This window comes from Musca autumnalis, unplaced genomic scaffold (genome assembly GCF_047663935.1).
Source record: "Musca autumnalis isolate F117 unplaced genomic scaffold, ASM4766393v1 scaffold_1, whole genome shotgun sequence".
In the NCBI taxonomy this organism is placed as follows: domain Eukaryota; kingdom Metazoa; phylum Arthropoda; class Insecta; order Diptera; family Muscidae; genus Musca; species Musca autumnalis.
In genome coordinates, this window is record NW_027411644.1 from 257661015 (window position 1) to 257686843 (window position 25829).

The 25829-nt window shown below is 37.6% G+C and overlaps 1 protein-coding gene across 1 annotated transcript in view; it reads left to right on the forward strand.

Moving 5' to 3' along the window:
- Positions 1–1220: 1220 nt before the first annotated feature.
- LOC141389435 (uncharacterized) overlaps positions 1221–25829 on the forward strand; it is a 321714-nt gene continuing 297105 nt past the window's right edge. Inside the window, exon 1 of the mRNA XM_073960892.1 lies at positions 1221–2476. The gene's annotated coding sequence lies outside the window, so the exon portion shown is untranslated. The remainder of the gene's footprint in view (positions 2477–25829) is intronic.

The window sequence follows — 25829 nt, forward strand, 5'->3', positions numbered from 1 at the left end:
ATTAACATAGCTCCATGTTTTGGTTTTCGGTATTTTGAGGATTTTAGCTACAATTTTTAACCGGACTGGCTATAATTTGACATTTGAAGTTCCTAGGGGTCGCAAAACTTCTACACCAAAACTGTTTTCAATGTCCATGTGTTCGTAAAGCCCCCGGTACCTCACGATTTGATGAGTTCCAAGAAGTTTAGTTACATTTATTCGCCGATTGTCTTTAATTTGGCATTTAAGTTTCCCAGTGATCACAAAACTTCTGCACGAAAAAGGCTAAACATTGTGGACCTACACTTTGACATAGGGCCCACATAAAGGTGTCGCCCTTTTCTGACCTTATGTCGACATGGTGGTCATAAGATATATCCACCTAAAATTGTGGACAGGAAAAAATTAATATGTCGGCTTAATTGCTTTGGGTTACTAACTCGACGTCCAACCCAAGTTGTCATCGTTTTTATGGGTGAACGCGCGGCAAATGTTAGCTCACCATCGTAACGTGCGTTAAATGCAGTTCGTACCCCAAGTGACATACATATGTATATTTAAGATGAAAGTGAGACCAAGATAAGTCCTGGGCTTTCTCATGTTAATACCGGCCAAGACCGTTGCTTGATTTCTTCCATCCTCTAAGGAATTTATTATCAAATCAAATCAATAAAATATGGCATTTACTATTTAATAGATTCCAAACACTGTTCCCACATCAATGACCATAAAAAAGTGGGCATTCGTGCAACAACAACGAATGCGGTTGATAGATGCATCCAAAAGACAAATAAAAACAAACAACAAAAATAACGTAAAATTGTTCATTGTTGGAATCGTTGAAACAATGGATCGACTGCAGGGGGAATGGGAGCCTGCAACCAATATGAGAGTGGGAGAAGCCGTTCAAGTAACGGATAAAATTTGAAGTCTCTGTTAAGAAAATCAAAATATAAAAGAGAATCTTACACATTTTGTGGAGAGGGGAGAAAATGTACTCTGTATTGTTTTTTTCTGATGGGGAGCTCTCGGCCTCTCTTTTCGTACAGTCTTATATGGAAAAGTCAAGTGGAGCATGTGTTTTATTTGTTGTTGTTCATGTTTAGGTGTTACTGTTTGCGGTGAGAAAACACGTTTTTGGTGTGTTTCTTACAAGAGAGTGGGGTTCTCTGCATTTTTGGATATTCAAATGGGGAGCATGGATAAAGTGTTCGTTCTTCTTATTGTCGATTTGTGGATGTGTGAGTTTGTGCAAAATTGCAGGCCTTCTGATGCGGTTTATTCGGAAAGAAAGATCAGTTAGTTGTGAGCGTCAAGTTAAGGAGTTTAAACGTCTACGTTGCGCATAAATTGTATTCAATGAAATTTCGAATGATCGTTAAAAACAACGTTGTTTTTTCTTTTTTTGAATTAATTCATGTTTTATTAATCGATCAGTGAATTTCGTTAAACGAGTAAACGGTAAACGGCGTGTCCTATAAATGAATGCATTTTTTTAAGTGATTAACACATAAAACATATGAATTGAATATCTTCTTTTGCGAAAAGTAAATACAAATCCTAACAACAACAAAAAAGATAACCGCTTTCTAAAAGTCATTTGATTCCAAGCACAGAATATATCAACAACAACTTGTTAATAAATATTAAACAAATTATTTAAGTCAATACAAATAATGAAATGAATCATTTTGAGTGAAAAAGTGTTTCGAAGTAAAATCTAAAAATAAATAAAGAAAAGCAAAAACAAATAGAAAACTTCAAACTAACAGTTGCGAATTACCGAACAAAAAAAAGAACAAGCAAACAACGACTTTAGCACGACTTGAGTAAACCTGTATCAATCATCCAATATCATTAAGGTGGCATTTATTTTCGAACGAAGTGTTAATTCTTTTCAAGAACAACAATAACAAGAAAAAACGAAATCTTTGTTGTTGCCAAATTTTTAAAACCGTTATTCACACAAATCGTTATTTTGATTTAGCTTGGCTTACCACATCCAACCATCCATTGAGAGTGTCCCCAAAAAAAGTAAGACACCCAACAAAACAACAACAAAACAAATCATTGTGTCGCTTCTTCTTATTCTAAAAAAACAATCAATCGTGCTGAAATTTGCATAAATTGTGTGTGTTTTGTTTGTGGTTTGACAGCAGCACCTCTCTCGGCTGTTCTCATTTCACCTCTCATCACAGTTAACTGGCCGCGTATTTTCAAGTGAGTGTGTATTTGTGTGTGTGTGCCGCGTATTTCATTGTAAGTTTAGTTTTTGTGTGCGGTATAAGCTCCCCCACCACCCCCTTTGTAAGAATTTTGTGAATTGTGGATTATTCTTCGTTCGTTTAACGAAAAAAAAACGTTTTTTTTGCTGGATATTGGGATTGGATTTCGTTACGGATATTTTTACTGCTGCCATCATCAGCTACAACAAGAAGAAGAATACAATAGCACTTCGCTTTTTCTCTACTCTTGGAGTAATTTAAACGAAAAGGTAAGCACAAAATATGAATGGTTAACTTTTTTTATTTCCCCAAAAAAGATATTTTTTGCACGGAACCGAAATGTTTAGTTAAATAAGGTGTAAAGTAAACCCCAATTTACATTAGGCAAGTTTACTTGCGGCAAGTCTTAGTTTTTGGAGAGACACGTAAGGAAAATGGAAGTGGAAAAAATTGCTCGTACCGCCAATTTTCAGACAATTCTTTTTTATATTTTTCGTTTTTGGCATTATTTCCAATGTTTTGAAAACAAAACTTGCCGAAACCGAAATTTTGGAGAAGCAGCCTATTGGTTTTGGTAATGGTCGGAGCATATTCAGAGGTGGGACTGGAGAAAAAAGTAAAGATTTTATTTGTTTGAAAATGTTGCCTATTAGGGCGAAGATAATTTTTATTAATTTCTCGTTGGAATCGAGCTTAATGACCGTTTAAAAGAAGTAAAGTCCGATGACAGTCGATATGTCTGCAGAGTCTCTACCAAAGGCGAAACATGAAACATGTTGGTTGTGTGCAAAAATAAACGGTCATTAATATCGATTCCAACGAGAAATGAGTGAAAAGTAAAGATTTTATTTTTATTCTAAAATCTCCTCTTCTATTAAGAGTATTCCAAAAACAAAGCCTGGTAGAAAACATCACCTTTAAAATGATTGAAAAAGAGTAGGTTGGCGTAGGTGCTCAAACAACCGAGATATGACAATAGTCGGTAATACATTCAATTTTTCATTTTTTTCATTTGAATTGTAATGACGAATATCCCAGAATGTCAGTTAACGTGATATTGAACAATAACAAATCATTCAAAATAGGAGCAATTTACTCTCCTCCAAGGCATACGATAAAGGAAAACGAATACATAGAAATGCTAACAGCCCTAGGGGACTTCTTTGTATTAGGAGGAGACTTCAATGCAAAGTATAAACTATGGGGATCCAGACTTACTAATCCGAAGGGATATGAGTTGTATAAGGTCATCAAAAGGAATGCAAGCATGGTAATATCAGGAAATGAGCCTACGTATTGGCCAACAAATATCGAAATATCACCAGATTTATTTGATTTTTATCGTTAAAAACATTCCAGAATCACACACAAACATCGAAAACTAGGTTGGGTTGCCCTCAGACCACTCTCCTGTTATACTGACAGTTAGTTGTAATATAATTGAGAAACCTACACAAGATAGATTAACATCACATATCACAAACTGGCATTTCTTCAGATGGTTACTAGATCAAAAACTTAACTTAAATGTCTCCTTGAAATATACACATGAAATAGATCGTGAACTGGAACAATTTATCATGGCTATACAGCAAGCATGATGGGAAAGCACTCCAGTACATAAATATCAACATTGTCATACCAAATATTATCCAAAGGTTGTTAGAGATTTGGTATCTACCAAACGCAAAGCCAGGAAGACTTGGCAAAAAAGTAGAACTCCAGAAAACATGAGGCGTCTAAACCAATTAACAGCTGAGCTCAAACTTTTAATAAATGATGTGGAAAACAAGAATATGGATCGTAACCTTGGAAACTTATCTACTTCGAAAGAAAGTAATTACAGCCTCTGGAAGGCAACAAAAAACATGAACCAGGTAAAACCAAAAATACCTCCAATAAAAAACGATAAGGGTCAGTGGGTAAGATCTGACCACGATAAAGCAGAGTTATTCGCAAATCATTAAGAAAACATATTCAGCCTCCTTCCCATTCAGCCAGTAACAATCAGCGAATTGAAGACACTTATAAAGAATGATTTATAAAAAAAAAAAAAAAAAAAAATCACCACGTTATGACCTAATTACAGCAAAAATTAATCAAAAAGTTAACAGAAAAGGCAATGCGGAAACTGATGTACATTATCAATGCATGCTTTAGACTTAGATATGTCCCGCTTCAATGGAAAGTAGCTGAAGTACTGATGATTGAAAAATCAGGTAAAAAGCCAAATGGCCAATATCCTTACTGCCAATATTATCAACATTTTTGAGAAACTAGTAGTTAGTAGATTGAAAAAACTAATCGAAAATAGAAAGTTAATTCCTGTACATCAAATTCGGATTTCGGGAAAAGCACTCTACTATAGAACAAGTACATAGAATCGTCCATTTTGCTGAAAACGCTATCGCAAATAAAGAAGTTTGCTCCGCCGTTTTCTTGGATGTGAGCAAAGCTTTTGACAAAGTATGGCACGAAGGCCTACTTTTCAAGCTACATAAGTACCTGCCAATTGAAATATTTGAATTGCTAAAATCATACTTGAAGGACCGATATTTTAGAGCTAAAATTGAAGACGAATACTCTTCTCTGAAACCTATAAAAGCGGGGGTACCCCAGGGAAGCGTACTTGGGCCACTCCTATACATTTTACATACAAATGATATGCCATTGCCATTTTTGCGGATGATACCGCTATACTAGCTAGTGGAAAAACTGAAACCATCGCCAAAACTAAACTCAAAACAGCACTCTTAGAAGTAGTTAATTGGACTTAAAAATGGCGAATGCTCTTAAAGCAAGTCAATGCATATGCTCTAAACTAACAAAAATAATCTTCAACCACAGCACATTTATATAAATGGTTTAAAAATCCCATTTGCCAATACAGCAAAATACCTCGGAATGATGTTTGATACGAAACTTAAATGGAAAAAACACGTTAACAAAAATGTCAACGAAATTAAATTAAAAGTAAAGGAACTAAACATTATTTTTACTGCAAAATCAAATGTAAATGTAACCAACAAATTACTCATATACAATCATGTCATAAAACCAATTTGGACATATGGCTGTCCACTGTGGGGTTGCGCAAATCGTCAAGATATCAACAAAATCCAGAAACTTTAAAACAGAATACTTCTTGGTATAGTAAAAGCACCTTGGTATATACGAAACTCAGATCTGCTTAGAGATCTACGTATAAAATTAGTCGAAGACGAAATAAAACAAAAAGCCCAGGCGTATACTAATAAAATACGTCACCACAGCAACGCAGATATTAAATTCATCTATTGTGAACACATTAAAAGAAACGGCAGGAGACATAGACGGATATCTCCAATGGACTTGGCCACATAAGACTAGAAAGCCGCATATTTAGAGTGTAATTAAAGAATTAATTACTTTTTTTTTGGTTGAGATATTTCGGCTTAAAGTCAATTGAAAATAATAGTTGTTTGTTTTATTATCTTCTTCATTTTTATTTTCCAATATTTCGACTGTGTTCTACAGTCATCTTCAGGGAATATTTGATGAGAAAAGCAACAGCTTTGTTACACAGTCTGCGCTAAAACCTAAACACGTTATAGACTGGATTTCTGCGAAATTTAATCGAGGTGTCAAAGACAACTTCGTGACGGAGTTTAAAAAAGAAGTTTATAACATTTGTGCACGCCTTAACCAAAAATGGATAAAACATTTGAGTTCAAAATATCGTGTATTACAATTTGAAGGCTTATGGTTAGCTAGCGACACAGTATTTACGCCAGAACAAGGTAATGATACAAAGAAGAGAGGGCGCCCTAATGTGGATTATAGTGAATAAAGAAAACTTGCTTCGGAAGTCTCCTATGAACACGGCAACAATACCAAGCTCTTGATTCATGCAGCCTCTGTTTCGGCCAATTTGTCAAAATAAAAATATTTAAACTATGTTCTCAAGGAAGTTCGATATCAACCAACTAAAATGAGAAAACATTTAACTTCGACAGAGAAAAATTTATGAGCGATATATCCAAATCTGAACCGATTTCAATATGATGTCTCAATAATGTTTTCTAGACCAAATTCCGTCAGACACTTTAAATTTCATTACAATTGGACATACATATATAGCGTGATTGCAGCACGAAAAACCTAAAATCGGGTGAAAATATATATGGTAGCTATATCCAAATCTGAACCGATTTAGATATAATTTGGCATACTTTTTTCTAGACCTAATTCCGTCACACATTTTAAATTTCATCGAAATTGGACAGAATTTTCGTGTTTGTGAGGAGCTATATTGTATATATGGGAGCTATATCCAAATCTAAACCGATTTCAATAAAATTTGGCAAACATATTTCTAGACCGAATCCTGCCTGTCACACGTTTCAAATTTCATCGAGATTGGACAGAAGTTGCGTGTTTGTTGCACAAAATACATCAAATCGGTCGAAAATATATATGGGAGTTATATCCAAATCTAAACCGATTTCAAAATAACTTAGCAAACTTATTTCCAGTCCGAATTCCGCCACATATTCCAAATATCATCATAATTGGACAGAATTTTCGTGTTTGGTCCTTTAATTACTCGAAATCGGGCGAACATATACATATATGAGAGCTATATCTATATATGAACCGATATCAACCAAATTTGGCAGATTACTTTCTAGGGCGATTAAAAACATCTGCACGAAAATTTGAAGGTCTAGCTTGCCCCTGTAATTTTTTTGCCTCATAAACCTGTCACCGGCCCCATCGTGCATTGGTGTAAATGACATGCTTTGGATCCAAAAATTAATAGCATCTTTTGGGGTCCACGCTCATATAACATTCATCGATGAAGATGCTAAAAAGATGACATGCTAGATCACTTGCACCAATGATTGAATGGCATCTTTGGCATCGAACATTTTGCTGGGTTATCATAAGATTTTTAAACAAACCATCAAATACAACATGGAACAATAAAGAAAAAAGTAGAAATGCAGAAGAAAAATAAAAAGTCAATAAGGAAAGGATCATGTCGAACGGTCCTGACTATATGATACCCTACACCACTGTGAATATGTTAAATTGTATTTGGGAGCTATATCCAAATAGACCGATTTCAAAGTCAAGGCTATAGTTATATAAGGACAAATGAATCTTACAAAATTTAATATTTAAATATCATTTCCGTGGGAGTATGTCATTCCCGTGGGCTCAAAAAATCCTTAAATATAAATAAATATTTCCGTGGGACTATGTCATTCCCGTGGGTTGAAAAAATCCTTAAATACACATGGCCCGTTGCTGATTTATGCATAATATTGTCTTATAAAATAGTATCAGCCGAAAAATATTTATTTAAAGCCATTATCGCACTTTGCCGTTTTCGACCCCCGAAACCAGTCATTTCACAATATTCACCCATTTATTTATGAAGGCTATAATTAACTGCATTGAAAAACTCAAATGCAATCGGTGCTGGAACTATTTTAACGGTAAAGAAAAATTGAAAATTGAAATTAAATACGAATGAACCAATATTAATAGCCCTTAGAGAGTTCATCAGAATTAATATTAAATGTAGTTTTGACTTTCTACAATGAACGCAAAGCCATCTGATTGAGTTTTGTTCCGGTAAGCTAATTATCAGCTATTTATCGTTGGCACAAAATCAAGTGACAAAAACTTTCAAAATCATGCATTGCCATGGAAAATAATGCAAATGGAATAAGTTTAAATTCATGCATTATTTATAAATTTAAAGCAATGCGGACTTCTTTAACACAAAATGTTCATATTTGAAATGATTGAAAACATTAAATTTTCAGAACTTTAATTTTACACATTCATTTAAAGCAGAGTAAGTAAGTGTCTCTCGTGAGCTTAAATTTACTTTTTACTTTAATCTAAACGGTACTCGAAAATATTTAACCACCCTGTTATATATTTCCTTTCTCTTGTAAAAAGAACAAATTATTATAATAAAGCGCTGCCAATAAATCCCTAATCACAACAAACCAAAGAAGTTAATCGTGACATACCGCCATTCACGTTTAAACGAATTGCCAATAGCTTTTCATGATCTCATTTTTCAGAGCATTCAGATCCGACTACACATAAGAATTTTTGTTTTCTTTGATCTACAAAAGTTCATTTACACTTTGGAATATTGTGAAATGTTTCTTTTTGTCAGTTTCTTTTTTTCGTGAATAATTAACGTTTGTTACGGCAATGTTTGTGAGTTTTTTTTGTTAGGACCATAAAATCCCGTAACAATGAAACTAGATATTAGAACAAAAATGATTATTGTTATTGATATATTGACATTGGAATTTTTGACTTTGAGATTACGGGGTTTACAAAAGAAGATTATTGTCTGCGGTGAAAGATTATTTAATACATTTCTGTGCTAATTATAAGACTTTATATTGTTAGTTTTTTTTGTTAATAATATCCTCAGCCTTTAAGCATACTTACATATCCAGCAAAAATTCGGATCCGTTAGTCATTATGTAACCCATTACAAAGTAATGTAAACAAAAATAAATACATATTTTATTCATTATCAAGTTATGAGCACGGTGGCATAGAGCGTGCCACAATCCTAGGATTGTGTGTTCAAAGCTCACCGACGGCACGCGAGTTTTTTGTTGAAAAAAAAAAAAAAAATAAAGAACAAATGGTGGCATTTACACAACCCTTAATGTTAGTACGCGTGGCCGATTGTGTAGTGTGTTCGACTACAAATCAAAAAATCGTATGATCAAAGCGAGCAGAGAACGAAATAAAATAAAAATATGAAATGTGTTGAAATTGAAAACAAATTCCTCCCCAACAATTTGTAAAAATATAATTTTTTTAGCTTATTTTTTAACTTCTAATGGCTACAGAATAACTGGTTATTCTAGTGGTCATAGAATAACTAGTAATTCAGTGCGATATGCCGTTGTTAAAATAATGGTTTAGTAGGGGGTTTTGTAAGTAGTTAAGACAACCAGAAAGTAATTATAAAAACTCATTGTTTAGTAAGGATTTTTTTGCAGCAGAATGTAGAGTTGGGCAATCTCGTTCAATTGAACGATCCGGATCACTATCTCGTTCAATGGACACCGGTAATTTCTTTGACAAAACTGCGTATACTTAATTTCACACGTTGATTTTTATGATGTTACTCATTCGTCTTTGAACGAGGACAGTGATCCGGATCGTTCAATTGAACGAGATTGCCCAACTCTAGCAGAATGTTGAGAAGATCACACGAAGCATTGTCTCCTGGCTTGAAGATTCTTTTGACGCTAAAATATCGGAGAGGTTAAGGGGTTATGACCACTTACAAATTTTACAAAATAGAAAATATTTTTATTGGCTCGTTTTAAAGTACAGGTAGAATAGAATATGTTGCAAAAAATCGAGTCGAAAATTCATTGTGATTTGTATGTAACATCGAAGTTTGAAATGCGGTTTTCTCAAAATGACATTTTGGAACGCGGTGCCCACTGTAGCTCGAAAACCGGTGATTTTCATATGATTTTCATGATTTCCATATGTTTTTGGGATTATTATATATGGGGAATTCCGAGTGAAATCGGACAGTTCGGAGAAAAGTAATTTTTGATTTCAATTGTTTTTGGTTCAATTTATGCTCCTAGCCAACAGAACATTTTAGTATATTTTAAAATTATTTTTTGACCAAAGGTACAGAGATATCGCCTATTGAAATTATCGCATTTTTAAAGAACTATGTTCAAATAAATGCGTATAACTTCTTTAATATTGGTCCAAATGGGACCATCTTTTTTTTGATTTGTTTGTTTTTTTATCAGCTATCGAAGGAAATATTTAAAAGAAAAATGCACAGTGGGCTTCAATGCAATTTTCGGGATTTAATATTTAAAATCAATTTTTAAACATGATTGCACCCTTCGATTTTTTCAAAAAAAATGTATGTTAAACTACGTTCAATTACAAAAATGTTAAGCCATACGTGGTAATGGGATTCGGACGATTACTATTTTTTCTGAATTTTTTAAAATTTGTCAATACAATTTTTCCTTAATACCTTTATCCAAAATTTGTATTTCCTGTATTTTTGAAGCTAAGAGTACATATTTATCATTATATATTATATATTTATCATAAAAAATAGAAAAAAAATCCACAGTGGACTTTAATGGAATTTTCCCTGATGCATTTTCAAAATCGAAAAATGACGCAGTTTTTAAGATGTTTGAGATAAATTCATAAATATAAAATCAAAACAAATATTTATAAATGAAATTTTTAATTTTTTTTAACAAAATAATAAATTTTGGACAAAGGTATAAAGGAAAAATTGTATTGGCAAATTTTAAAAAATTCAGAAAAATAGTAATCGTCCCTGTCCCATTACCACATAGGGCTTACAATTTTTGTAATTGATCGTAGTTTAACATAAATTTTTTTTGAAAAAATCGAAGGGTGCAATCATGTGTGCATAAATCCCGAAAATTGCATTGAAGCCCACTGTGCATTTTTCTTTTAAATATTTCTTTCGATAGCTGATAAAAAAACAAACAAATCAAAAAAAAAAAAGATGGTCGGTCCCATTTGGACCAATATTAAAGAAGTTATGAGTATTTCTTTGCATGTAGTTTTTACAGAATTTGACTTTTTCCAGGCGCGATATCTCTGGAACCGTTAGTCAAAAAAAAATTTGAAAATATACTAAAATATTTTGTTAATCAGCAGCATCGCCACAGCAAAAAATAAAGGAAATCAAAAACCTCATCTTGAAAAAGTGTCCGATTTCTGAGTGAAATCCCCATATATAAAAAGCTTGTACTTAAGCGAGAGATTTTTTTTTAATTTTTTGATGGATTTATGGCGAAAAAAACTATCAAATTTTTTAGTTGAAATCGAAGTTTTGACTCTGACAGTTCACAATTTTGTTATTAATTGAAATTTCTAAATCCGTTTCGCTTAAGTACAAAATTATTAGGTTCTTAATCATGGTAGAACAAATAATGTAAAGTAAATACTACAACAAATACAACTCAACAACAACCACATAGAAATTTGTATTTGTTTGTAACGTTAGTGTCACCGGTATTTGTAAACGAAACAAGAAAATATCTATAAATTATTGGAATTTAAAAATACTAATATTTTTCACATTTGATTGAATATTTTGAATAACATGAATGAAAATTCCAATAAAAGCATAATTGCCACCGTGGTGCAATGGTATGCACGCCCGCCTTGCACGCTGAAGGTCAGTGGTTCGATTCCCCTGCCAGGCAACATCAAACATTTTTCAACGGTGGCAAAAAATACCCCTCAGTAATGTTGGCGACATTTCCTGAGTATTTCAGCCTTGAAAAACTTCTCTACAAGTGGTGTCTTAAGACACGCCGTTCGGACTCGGCGATAAACAGTAGGTCCCATATCATTGAGCTAATATGAATCGGGGTGAACTCATTGATATGAGAGAAGTCTCCCTTGTCCCGTATGGGATGTTGTGGAACAATGTTTTTTTTTGTATTCAGAAAGTAGTAGTAGCATTGACAAAGGAGAAGTTGCTTCAATATTTTTGTTTTGAAATCAAAAACACATGTTTATTAGGGCTTTATTTTTTTCAAAATTAACAAAATAGCTCACATATTAACAAATGTTGTACCGCCTCTGTAAGCGGTGTTATAGTGTGCTCGGACTTGGAGGAGGTTACATGTCATCGACATGAATAAGTCTTTATGGGAAATAGTTTTTCCCTAATATACATACAACGAAAATAGAAATAAATATACAAAATGTCGTACGAAATTTGACAATAACATTACAGCCCAGTTCAGTCAGCTCGGTATTGCTGCTACCTTATATTGTTCTACCATGGTTCTTAATGATCCCACAAAATCATCTGTTGATCGGTTTATTCGTTTTCGAGCTACAGTGGGCACCGCAGTGTTTCGTAGGCGGCCAGTTGTCAGAACACTGTGCAATATTTTTCAAAAAAAAAAAAAAAAATCCGAAAGTAGCTCAAGTTGTGATCTATCAGATGAAAACGAAATCTTGTAAAAAATTCATGAAAACTTTAATTTTTCGTGCTCAATAAGTGTCCAAAACCCCTTAAGTAATGGTCTGGTGTCAGTGAATTTCTTCTTAGAAAGCCTCGGCTTGGGATACCTTTGAACGTATAGGGCTGTCGAAGGCTGCTTTGCAATCAACAAAAATATGGTAATTGTCGATTTGCATCTCTTGGGTCTAGGACCGCATTTACTGCAAAGTTTATATCAGGTCAATGGTGGATTTGCCAGATCTAAAGCCGCTTTGATATTGCTCAATTATTTCGTTGGCCATAGGCTTTAGTCGTGGACATATCTTATAGGCAATAAGGATCAAACTTATGTCCCTACAATTTGAGCATACATTATTATCACATTTCTTGTGGATCGGACATAAAATGCAGACGTTCCAACCATCGGAAAAGGTTTCCTTTTGCGAGATGGTGCTTATTAGCTGATGCGTATAACATATCACCGTGTCTGGCTAATCATTAGCTCCTGCGGCCCTATTATACTTCAGCCCGTTTATTGATGTTTTTACTTTATTATTAATTAATTAATTTATTTATGTATTATACCCTCAGCATTTATGCTAACGAGGGTATATAAACTTTCATACGGGCAAAATGCGCCTCATCGAAATAATGGTTTTAGACCCCAAGTATGTTTGGACGAAATGTGTTTCAGACAATTTAGAGTCGATTTAGCAATGTCCGTCTGTCTGTCTGGCTGGCTGGTGCGCACGATAACTCTCGAACGGCTGAGCCGATTGGGTCCAAAATTTGGCTTTCGTAATATTTTGTCCAAACTTAGTTTAAGTTCGAAGATGGGTTATATCGTTTCACTCCTTCCGGTACCTCCCCCACAAAAGTTCGAAAATGTTCGGAAATTTCGTGCGCGCGATAACTCTTGAAGGAAGTAACCGACATGGTCCATACTTTGCACATCGTGAATTTTCTGCCAGACTTAGATGAGGTTCCAATAAGGACTCAATCGGTCCACTCCTTCGGGTACCTCCCACACAAAATTTCGGAAAAGTTCAGTTTAGGACCAGCTGCCGAAACCCCAAAAACCCCATAGCACCATATGTAGTCGCTGGATAGCACTATAACTCTCGAACTAATCAACTGATTTGGTCATATTGGCTTTCGTCATATTTTGTCCAAACTTAGTCTCAGTTCGAAGATGGGCAACAACTTACGGTACTTCCCCCTCAATATTTAAAACATTTCACTAAAAATACAAAATTGAATGCACGATGTCTCTTGAACGTGGCAACCAATTTGTTCAAAACTTTGGATCTCCTAATATGTTGTCCAAATTTAGTTTAACTTCCAAAATGACGGATATCGATTTTCTGAAATGACAAGTGGGCGCGATATCTATCAAAAATAAGATCAACTTTCGTAATGGACTATGTCGGTCCATTCCTTTAAGTACCTCCTCCGCAACACTTTTGAATTTTAATCCTAATCCACATTTTTATCGGCAAGTTCAAATGTCCAAAAAGGGGCCACAAAATACTGAAAAGACCCTAAATACCTTCGATCTATCCGTAGATTTTTATTTATTTATTTATTTATCTAATTATTTATTTATTTATTTATTTATTTATTTATTTATTTATTTATTTATTTATTTATTTATTTATTTATTTATTTATTTATTTATTTATTTATTTATTTATTTATTTATTTATTTATTTATTTATTTATTTATTTATTTATTTATTTATTTATTTTTTTTTTTTATTAATTATGTTTACCAGTGATAAGCTGATGCACATGGGTAGTGGTGTAGGGTATCACATAGTCGGCCCCGTCCCGACTATAGCCTTTGCTCACTTGTTTTCTACAGGAGTGCACACCACTCCTTTTATTGTGTGTGTTTTTTTTCTACAGCGTAGGCGAGGATATTTAGCTATTTAAACCCCTAGTGCATACCTTCTGAGATCAGGTTTTGATCTTGGTAATAATGGAAACCACAACGAATATTCCAACGAAAAATTTCGAATAATCATTCATGTCTTTTCCAAGTCGTTTGAATCTTTTTTTTATATTTAAAATTGTTTTAATTTGTTTTTAAGGAAACTCCACATATTGGCCCACATTTAAACAATTACTTTCAGTGAAGAAATTGGGCTAATTTCATAAACACTAACCCTGACAAGGAAGGCAAAATAAGTTCAAATTAACATGGAGAATTAGTCAGAAAAAATCATTGCCGTAACACAAAAGGCCTTGTTAAAAATCATAAAGCGTAAAATTATCTTGCAAAAATTGGGTGAAGAGTTTCGTAAGCTGATGTCTACAAAATTACGGAAAATTTCGTTCAACTAAGAGAGGCATAAAAATGAAAGGGCAAATATTAAAAATATTTCAAACTATATATTTAATCTGTGTTTAGTAAATCTTTAAAAGTAAAACGAAAATTGTTATTTACTTACGAGTACCTAAAATACAAAAATATTTAGTTGAAGTATTTGAAATGACTGTGCAGTTTTGAAAGGTTTTCCCCTACCATGAACTTGTATTTTTGTGGTTATTATTTTGGTGATGGAAGATAGGCTTGTCGTGCTGCAGGTCTCATCAAATCATGAGTTTTTGTACATGTCATGATGGTCCATAGCAAACATTTTGTCAAATCATGTTTTGATTTTGTAAATTAAAAAAATCAAAAAATTCTTTATAAAAAAGGTTCACTTTCAATGTGGGTTAAGATACCCCCTTTCAATGGAAATGTTATAACAACTAACCTTGAAATGTTGTTTAGAAATGTGTGAGCCCAAGAAGTTGGTGGTCTGTAGCATAAAAGGCAAAGATTTTTTTTCGAATATCAACAATTTTAGCTGTCAATTAAAGTCGTATCAAGAAAAAAAGTGTGGCATAACAAAATCAATTCATTTGAGTCAATGGTTATTAATTTCCGCTTTTTTTACAATAAAGCCAATTGTTTGTTTTGTTATAAGTAAACACATGTTGTTGTTGCTGCTTGTTTCAGCTTTAATTATTTCTATGCCTTACATTTATAGATGACTAAATCCCATAGCAAGCTGAGGTTAGTTATCTTTATTGACTGTGGCCATATCTTGTCAATTAAAAGTCGTCGTTGTTTCGTTTCTCTCTCTTCCTTCCCCCCTGTGTGGTTAATTTTTTATTATAATTTGATTTCTTACCAGTTAGAGAACTTTTGATATTTAAAAAAAATCTATCTGTCTAATGCCTGTCGGCGGGGTCCATTCATCACAACAATTCATTGCCAGCCATGTGTTGAAGTCAATGAGAAAAAACAGACATTGTTGTGGTAGTTCATCGCCGCCTATTAAGCTGTGGGAGTATTGGCTACCATAAAAAGTAAGCCCCGACAGACAGCATATGATTAAGACGACGCCATCTCGACATTTCCAAGAAAATCACTGAAGCGGCTTAATTTTGTTTGAAATTTATCTCATTTGCAACATTTACAACATTTTAATTGATTCGGATTTTGTCGGTGTGGAATTTTGCGTGGATTTTTCTTTTTCTTTGGCGCTATTTTTAATTAACTTAATTAACAATTCATGACATTTGATTGCGAAAGGTGGTTAAACTTCTAGATATTTCTGAGAGGGAAAGAATGTTGGTTGGATAGAATAACAGTGGAAGAACGACGAAGGAACGGACAAAAAAGCAAGTTACCAGGACATCAACAACAGCACTAACATGGCGTTTACACACAGACAATAGCAAAGTTACAAACCATTTTCACGAATACATTTGCACTTTCCTCAATACCCCCCCATACAATAGCTGTCGAAAACGGTATCGTTTTTTAATGTTTCTCGAGAGTTTTGCGGATGTTTTCGTTCGCGACCAACACACGAGAATGAAATAAAAACGATTCATTCGTCGCTCAGTTTGTGGCAGGAAAACCTCCGATTTCGAATATCGGTAATAATATTATTAGCGAATGAATTTATGACAGTTTTTACGATAGTGGTGAAAAACATTTTTGGAGGAGTTTCTTGATGTTTCTGTTTTGTAGTTGAAAACCTGCTTAGCATCGTGCGGGTCCATGCCGCATACTGGGCAGATGTCTTGAACGGTGCGATCGATTCCCTTCCAATAGGGATTTAGGCGACTGCAATATCCCGAGCGTAATTGAGCCAGAACTACTCTGGTTTGTCATGGCAGCTGACGCTCTTCAGCTGCCATAGATGGGGGATGTGCTCCGATGACTGCTTTCACACAATAATTTATTATGGCCTTAGCAACGGTGTCTGTGTGAATACTGTTCAAACCTGCCTGATATGCCTGTTGATCTAGAGGTTCTCTCATATATTGTTGGACCTCAGTCTCTAGAGCATGAATATCCTTCTTGATATGCCTGGGTGTATCGGTGGCCAGCAGATGGTGATTAGGATGGCTCTCACGGTACTGCAACGATAGCATCTCATTGTGTTGTCGTACTGGAAGAATCTTTGCCTCCTCATGTAGATGGTCCCCTGTATATTTGAGGAGGCACCCAGTTGCTGTTCTCAGGGCGGCGTTCTGACAAATTTGAATCTTATCCTACTGCGTGTCACATAAATTCGGGGACCAAACAGGCGCCGCATAGCTTACCACAGACCGACCTATCGCTTTATACGTGGTCAACAAGGTTTCTTTATCTGCACCCCACGCGCTGCCGGCTAGAGACTTGAGGACCTTGTTCCTACATTTCAGTTTATCGCAGATAGCTGTGGCATGCGAGGACGACGTGAAAGTGGTGTCGAATGTGACCCCTAAAAGTTTGGGGCAGTTTGTGGTCGGAATTCTGCTACCATCGACCCTGGTATTTAACTCTCTTCTATACTGCGCTGTCTATGTGGTGTACAGAGTGGCCGTCGATTTAGTGGCGGATATCTGCATATTCCTCGCGTGGAAAAAGGTGGTATGATCGGTTAAATAGGAGTTCAGTCTCTCACAGATGTCATCAGGGTAGGTACTTGACGCCAATCATCCGCATAAGTTACGATCATAATGCCGTCTGGAGGGGGCGGAATACAGGAAAGGTAGAGGTTAAACAGTTCCGGAGATATCACCCCTCCTTGGGGAACTCCCTGTTTCACCCAACGGGGCTTGGATTTCTTGTCCCTGAATTCCACATACGACTGGCCACCACACATATAGTTGATTATCCAACGTTTCAGACTTGGCCGGAGGGTTGTCTGCTCGATGTCCTCGAACAGCGTGGAGTGCTTGACAGTATCAAAGACTTTTGATAAGTCAAGCGCCACCATCACTGTTCTATCACACGACCGATCCTGGTTAAGTCCTCGACAAATATGTGTGGAGATGGCGTACAGCGCTGTGGCGTCGGCTACTTGATAGCTATTTCTACAGGTGACAAAAGCGAAATCGGCCTGGACGATTCACCTTTGCTAACACCCTTGCCTGGCTTCAGTAGCGGGACCACCCTGCCCATTTTCCAGACTTCGGGAACAATAAGGGTGGCTAGCGACAGGTTGAGAACTTTAGTGAGATACTCCACTCCCGGCTCATCCAGCTGTTTCAACATTACCATGGAAATTCCGTCAGGGTCCAACGCTTTGGATGATTTAGCGTTCCTGATGGCATTCGCAACATCATCCATTGTAAACTGTGGTGTTTCATCCTCGGCAGGAAGATATCTAATGCGACGTAACACTCTTCTCTTCGCCCTGTAACTCTCGGGGTGCCCGACAAGCTGTCGATTGAAGTACCTTGCACACCTCTTCGGGTCAGTCAACGTAACATCGCCAAACGTGACTGAGGTCCTGTCATTCCTCCTTCCGGGTTTCGAGAGTGACTTAACCGTTGCCCACAATTCACCTATACCGGCTCCATTGTTGCAACTCTTCAGATGATTTAACCACTTGTTCCGCTTATATTCGCCGACCAGCCTGTTAACTTCCAGTGTCAACACCCTGACTCTGGGGTCGTCGGGGTTGGTTTGACGAAGCTCATCACGCTCATTTGCTAATTCCATCGCCTCTGCTGGGAAATTTGGTCTTACTTCGGGTATTCGACCAGCAGGCGAGCGACTGCAGCATTGATGATGTCTCGGAACGTCCTTTCCGCTACCCGAATATCAGAAGGATTGGCAAGTGGTGATTGGTGAACTCTCTGAAACCCGGCCAATCAGCTTTCCCATGATTGACGAATGTGCGGCGTTCAGAGGTGATGAAATCGGGTGGTCTGCTGATGGAGACAATTATGGGGAGATTATCTGATCCAAAGGAAATGACGCCTTGCCAAGTAACGTCATTTGTCAGACCAGATGACACGATGGTTATGTCTGGCGAACTGTGATACGCTCCACTAATTTTGGTAGGGGCGTACTCATTGACCAAGCAAAACGTAGAGCTATCAATGTGCTCAGCTAGCGCTATACCCCTCTGGTCGTTTCCGAGAGCCGAATGCCACATCTCATGATGCGCATTAAAGTCCCCCAGGACCAGACGATTATGACCTTCCAAAAGCGGGCTAATGTCAGGCTTATAATCTAAGATACAGATATTTTTTCGGCGGGATGTATACGTTCAGTAACTCTATCTCGGCAGTTCCTGACTGGTACCCCCATAGATTCCATGTACGGGCCGTTAGAGGCAGGCTCAGGTGAGATAGGTCTGTATTGAACAGACTGGAGCAAAAGGAAAGCTAATCCCCCACCTCCACATCTGGTGTGATCCTTCCTTATTACGTTGTAACCATCACAACGTACTGACCTGTGGTCGTTCAGAGGGGGAAGTTGAATACCCCCAATGAAGAGTAAATACCAAATTTCAGCCATTTCGGTGGAATATTGAGGCCACAACCTTCAAAATACCTAAATCGGGAGGTACCGTTCTATGGGGGCTATATGAAGCAGTGGACCTATACCGAAAAATTTCACATGGAGAGTTTTATACCCCAAATGAAGACTATATACCAAATTTCCAAATTAAGACTAAATACCAAATTTCAGCTATTTCGGAGGAATATTGAGGCCACAACAGTAAAAATACCGCAAATCGGGAGGTACCGTTCTATGGGGGCTAAATGAAGGCGTGGGCCTATACCGACAAAATTCATATCGAAAGTTGTATACCCCAAATGAAGACTAAATATAAAATTTCAGCCATTTCGGATGAATATTGAGGCCACAATCTTCAAAATACCGAAAATCGGGAGGTACCGTTCTATGGGGGCTATATGAAGGCGTGGGCATATACCGGCAAATTTCATATGGAAAGTTTTATACCCCAAATCAAGACTAAATATCAAAATTTCAGCCATTTCGGAGGAATATTGAGGCCACATCCGTAAAAATACCGCAAATCGGGAGGTACCGTTCTATGGGGGCTATATGAAGGCGTGGGCCTATAGCGAAAAAAATCATATGGAAGGTTTTGTACCCCAAATTAAGACTAAATACCAAATTTCAGCCACTTCGGAGGATTATTGAGGCCACAACCGTCGAAATATGAAGCGAAAACCTTCAAAATACCAAAAATCGGGTGGTACCGTTCTATGGGGCAATATCAAAACGTGGACCTATTTCCAATACCAAAGTTCCTAGGAGTAATAGAAACTTCTATACCAAATTACAAAGCCCTATCTTAAAAATTGCGAGCTGTATCTTGATTTCAACAGACGGACGGACGGACAGACAGACATGGGTATAGGGTCTCCGATGAATATCTCGATGTGTTACAAACGTAATGACAAATTTAATTATACCCTTCATATTATGGTGGAGGGTATAGTGGGACGTTACATACAAATTCACAAAGACATAATACCCCTTAGCACAGTGTGGTGTAGGGTATACTCGTATTTTCTATTTTTAGAATAGTTGAGGTGGCATTTGTTTTTAATTTCAACACACTTATTTTTTATTTTATTTTGCTCTCTGCTGGATTTGATTATGCGAACTTCTGCTTAGTAGCGGAACACACTACCCATTCGGCCATGCGTACTAACATTAAGGATTGGTTAAACGCTTACATGTACACCACCATGTGTTCTTTATTTTGTCAACAAAAAGCTCGCGCGCCAACGGTAAGCGTTGAACACAGCAACCTAAGTAGTGAAATAAGTAGTTTTGCCTTGTTACATTACTTTGTAATGGGTTACATAACGACTAACAGATCCGAATTTTTGCAGGATAACTTCCTTACAAATACCCAAATTTTCTCTTAAGTGCTGATAGAAGTTTTTTTTTTCGAAGGTAGTCCCTGCGATTCTGTTTACAGCGATAACAAATTTTTCCTCCTGACGTAATGACCCAAAAGCTCTAGAAATCAATCCTAGGCGGATCCGCAAAAAAGGGTGGTTGGCAAGATGGTTACGAAAGGAATGACTGCCACAAATTTACAAATTTACTCAAAAAGCTTCCATAACTTCTTTAGTCACCTTTAAAAATTATATTTCTTTATAAAATTTGGAACCTCCTTATAGGACATTTAGGCCCAATCACCCAAAGCAAAAACGAAAAGTCAACTTTTGCCTTCGATTTCGTATTTCTAAACAACACTTTAAGCCTTTTACAATCTGTCAATAATTTCAAATCTCATTAAAGCTTCCAAACTAATGATTTTCCAAGTACCTTAAAATTTCCCAAAAGCAACCCATTACAAATTCCCATAGTCTGCTTTTTGTGGCTTTGGTTGTTGTTACATAAAATGTTATTACAACTTATTTTAACACACAGATGAAACCGATAACAGTTACCAGGAGTAATTTTAGCTATGCCACCACTACCCACCCTTACTCACCCACCGACAACAACCGTCAACATTGTAAGCTTAGTTGTGGCTTGAAATGTAAGTAACGGCTTTATTTAATGGTGATGGCGTTAAGATGGCATTAAAAATTAACACCACTCGAGAGTGAAATCCTCTAAAAGAGGTTTTTAAGCAAAATTGTTACAACTAGACAGACAGAACTATGACGGCGAGGCCAGCTACCATCCGCTGCCATTTGTGTCTGTCTCCAAATCATTAATGTTTTATACATTTTGTTTTTCTTTACTCTATCCCTCACCCTTTCTCTTCCATCATGGCTTATGGGTCTTCTCTGTCTGAAAGTGTTGCTATTTCGGTGTATCTTTGTTATGTCTTCCTATTGCCCGTTTTGTTGTTTCCAAAAGCCATCAACATGCACAATTCACATTAACACGTTTGCCATGGATCTTTTTGGGCACAATGGGGTTGGAATTTTCCGGACAATGGTGTTAATGATGTCCTTTTGGTAGTTTGGTTTCTCAATAAATGTTGTTAATACAAATGTTTGGTGTGGGGAATGACCCCAAAGCTGTAGAATTGGGATGGGTTAATCGACTTTTGAGTAATCGATTAATCGACTTTTTGCAGTCAAAAGTCTTGAAATCGTAGTCGACTTTTGTCTGGAGGACATTATCTTGTGATCGATTTTCGAGTTTTTCCTCAGATTGTTGACTTGGCGATTTTACAGTTTCAAGAGAAAATCCGAAAATTGAAGAATATTCGATTATAATCGATTTTCTGTGGTTATGAAAAAGTCGAAAGTCGAGTTTGAAGACAACTGAAATAATCGCCAGACCGAAAAATCGATTTTCTTTGTTTTAGAGCAAAATCGAAAAGTCGAAAAATCGATTATTGCTTCCCATTACTGAAATGGATGGTGAGGACGATGGAAACAGGCGCTTTGGTTTAAGTTTTGTACATCGCACATAACTTCTTGAGAATTTAGAGCAAATTCTAAGATGGCCTATAAGTGTCCACTCCTTCGTCATACATTTTCGATTAAATGCAGTTTAGTTCTCAAAAAAAAAAAAACAGTTCCGTTCTCCTCTGTACGACAGACATTTATGCTAGGGTTCCATCGGGTTTACACAAGTTTATTACATATGTTTCGGGTATATGATCTATTGAACCTCCTATTGTTCAATTAACTTTTGTAGTACAGGCACAGTGAGATGTAACCGATGTAAGGATTTAGTGCGCTTCCTAGGCTGCCCTGGTCTTAGCAGCCTCCAGGATTAATGCGATGAGAATTACGTTGCTGTGGAAAAGTATCTTTCAGCGTGTCTCCAACTTCCTGGTCGGTTTCATCATTGTACTGGTGTCCGTTTTCTCGGTTAAGACTGGCGTCAATGTCTACGACGGTTCTTAATTAAGGTATCGATCACTTTTCCGTATGTTCTGGCCCACGACGGCTTCTGAACGACATTTCGATAATTTTTCCTTATGTTCTGGCGGCTCTTGAACGATTTATCGGTCACTATTCCTTGTGTTCTGTTCCACGACGGCTCTTGAACGAGATTTCGATCACTTTTCCTTAAGTTCTGGCCCACGACGGCTCTTAAACGAGATTTATAGCTCCACATTTGCTCGCTCAACGATGAAGCTGCTATGAGGATAAGAGTAGATTGTCACATCTTGCCTGGAATCAGGCACCATTGTGCAAAACTAGGTCTGATAAATGGCTATCCTGACAACCCGTCATACTCTTGACTTCATAATCTCCAACGGCGGTACTTTTCGGAACAATAGATAAGCTGATTAGCAAAGGTTCATAGAATTTACTAATCACCGTTTCAGAGAGCTGTCCATTCCCTCTGATCTTCGGGTAGCTGAGAGAATTTTCTGGAACATTATCACATCTTCAGACGCTCGCTACATAGATAGGTATCTGGTCGAAATCCCGAAATTATACCAAATTTCCAATTAGAAGGAACGAGATTAGCAAATAGACATGATGGACTTCGTCATACGTACCCTGAAGACCCAAGAGTTAGAGAACTTACTCTTAAACTCAACAACCTGAAGTAATGCAACATTGGTACATAATGGGATAAATTGTGGTCAACAGTTAAATCACTCTAGAATCTGAAAATGAAGGATGGTAGGACGGCTGTTACTTTCAAGGGCGTGACAGTGAAAGATCCGAAGAGGTGCGCATGTTATTTTAGCCGGCAGTTTATAGAGGACCCTATGAGGATGAGAGTAGATTGTCACATCTCGCCTGGAATCAGGCACCATTGTGCAGCACTCGGTCTGATAAATGGCTATCCTGACAACCCGTCATACTCTTGACTTCATAATCTCCAACGGCGGTACTTTTCGGAACAATAGATAAGCTGATTAGCAAAGGTTCATAGAATTTACTAATCACCGATTCAGAGAGCTGTCCAGTCCCTCAGATCTTCGGGTAGCTGAGAGAATTTTCTGGAACATTATCACATCTTCAGACGCTCGCTACATAGATACCTACTGGTCGTAATACCGAAATTATACCAAATTTCCAATTAGAAGTAACGAGACTAGCAAATAGACGCAATGAACTTCGTCATACGTACCCTGAACACCCAAGAGTTAGAGAACTTACTCTTAAATTGAACCACCTGAAGTAATGCAACATTGGTACAGAATTGGATAAATTGTGGTCACCGGTTAAATCACTGTAGAATCTGGAAAAGAAGGATGGTAGGACGGCTGTTACTTTCAATGGCGTGACAATGAAATATCCGAAGAGGTGCGAATGTTATATTAGCCGCCAGTTTATAGAGGACCCTGAGAGTTATAGGGCGAACAGGAAGGAGTGTGCTACAAAGAAGAGTGTGCTTTCTCCGCCAATTTACGATGAGCGATGTTATCCGAAACGCAAAATCAGCCAAAGTTTTGAGCCAACGCGGAATCTCAATGATAATGCTTAGGCAACTGGATGAACGCAGAGTTGGACATTTGACAAGTGCCCTCAATTTTCGTTAACCCCCCTAGTTGTGCTAGTAGCCTGCAAAGTCGGCAGGATGGTTCCGTTACTGAGCCAGTCAGGGATTTCAGCGAAGGTGAATGGTACAGGCTGACTTCCCGCCTTTCGACAGTAGCAAAGGTTCCAGAGGCACTACTCCTTCCCATGATAAGAAGCTTTTTCCCAGTTACCCAGCATTACACGCCATATGCACAAGTACAGAACAGGGGCTCAATTCTGTTTCTATGAAAATGTGAAATGAAAACTTTTATAAAAGAGAAAACTGTCAAATGAAAAAAATTATAAAGGAAATATTTTTCATTTCAAATTTTCATAGAACAAGAATCCAGCCCCAGAAGGACATGGAGAAGACTTCCCTCAAGCCGTGTTTGAAATGTTGGATTATCAACTAAATGTGTAGACGTCGTCGTTTGTGGAATTTAGAAATAATTCATTTCCCAAGGCGGGGTGATATCTCCGGAACGTTTTAACCTCTACCTATCTGAAATTCTACACTCTACAGACGGCATAGAGATCGTAATGTATGCGGATGATTTGTAACGACAAGTTTCCTCCGGTTGCTGGGATGGACCTCACGGGTGTAGGGTTCGTCACAGAAAATTTATATTGAAGCAAAAACCCGGATAATGGCTTATCTGAAGCAAAAACCCGAAGACTGCGATAAGCGGCAAACGAAACACGCTTATCCGAGTCTCAAACACGAAGATTGTGATAAGCGGCAAACAAAACACGCTTATCCGAAGTAAAAACCCGAAGACTGCGATAAGCGGCAAACGAAACACGCTTATCCGAAGAAAAACCCGAAGACTGTGATAAGCGGCAAACGAAACACGCTTATCCCAAGCAAAAACCCGAAGACTGTGATAAGCGGCAAACGAAACACGCTTATCCGAAGTAAAAACCCGAAGACTGCGATAATCGGCAAACGAGAGATGTGTTGAACCTCGAGGGGTTAGGCGCCACGCCTGTGGCCTCTTCCATCGAGCTGTCTCCGTCCAGGTCGATTCGGTCTGTTGGCCAGTTTCTTCGTCTTCGACTGTGAAATTCGGGGCGGCGTGTTAGGGAATGGGTACTTCGTCCCCTGAGTCGTCGTCGAAAACTATAAGGCTGGGAAGAGGTGAAACCACAGGAGTCGGCGTTGGTGGGTTTGAGGCCATCCACCTTGGGCGCGGAGGGGGTGGTCGATTCGTTGTCCGATATTTCGATGACCACGGGCACAGGTGGTGCTCGAATTGGCTGCACGGTAGCCACTGGTTTCGGCTTTGGCTTCAGGACCAGTCTCTCAAGCCGTACGTAGCATGTAGGCATTACCAAACGTTTTGCTGCGGTGCCCTTGCCGGAATTTCTGCGGTGGCTGACGGAACGATGTTTCCGGGAGGAACCAGATCGCCTAGACTTCGTTTCCTCATTGTCCTGCCATTGTTGCTTGAAGTAAGCTTTTGTTTTGAGGGGCAGAAACGAGAGGGGTATTATTATCATGATCATTATATTTGCTATCAGGGGGTCGCTCGTTCCGGGTTGGCGATTTGCCGGAGACGTGTAAGGTTTCAGCTCACTGAGGTGTGCGGACCTCAGGTCGCCTTTGACGACGCCGCGCACGTTAACTATTACCGGAGACGTGAAGTTTATAACTTCATACGGACCGTCAAACTTCGGAGCTAACTTCGCCGCGAAACTTTCGACTGCCTTTGACAGTGAATGCTGACGAAGGTACAGGAGGTACAGCTCTTCACAAACTTTGCGATGTCGTGCATCATCCCTGGCCAATAGTATCGTTCGCAAATGCGTTTACCGGTCTTTCTGATTCCCATGTGGCCGGTGGCCGGCTGGCTTTGGTTTTCTTGCAGGACCCGCGCCCTTAA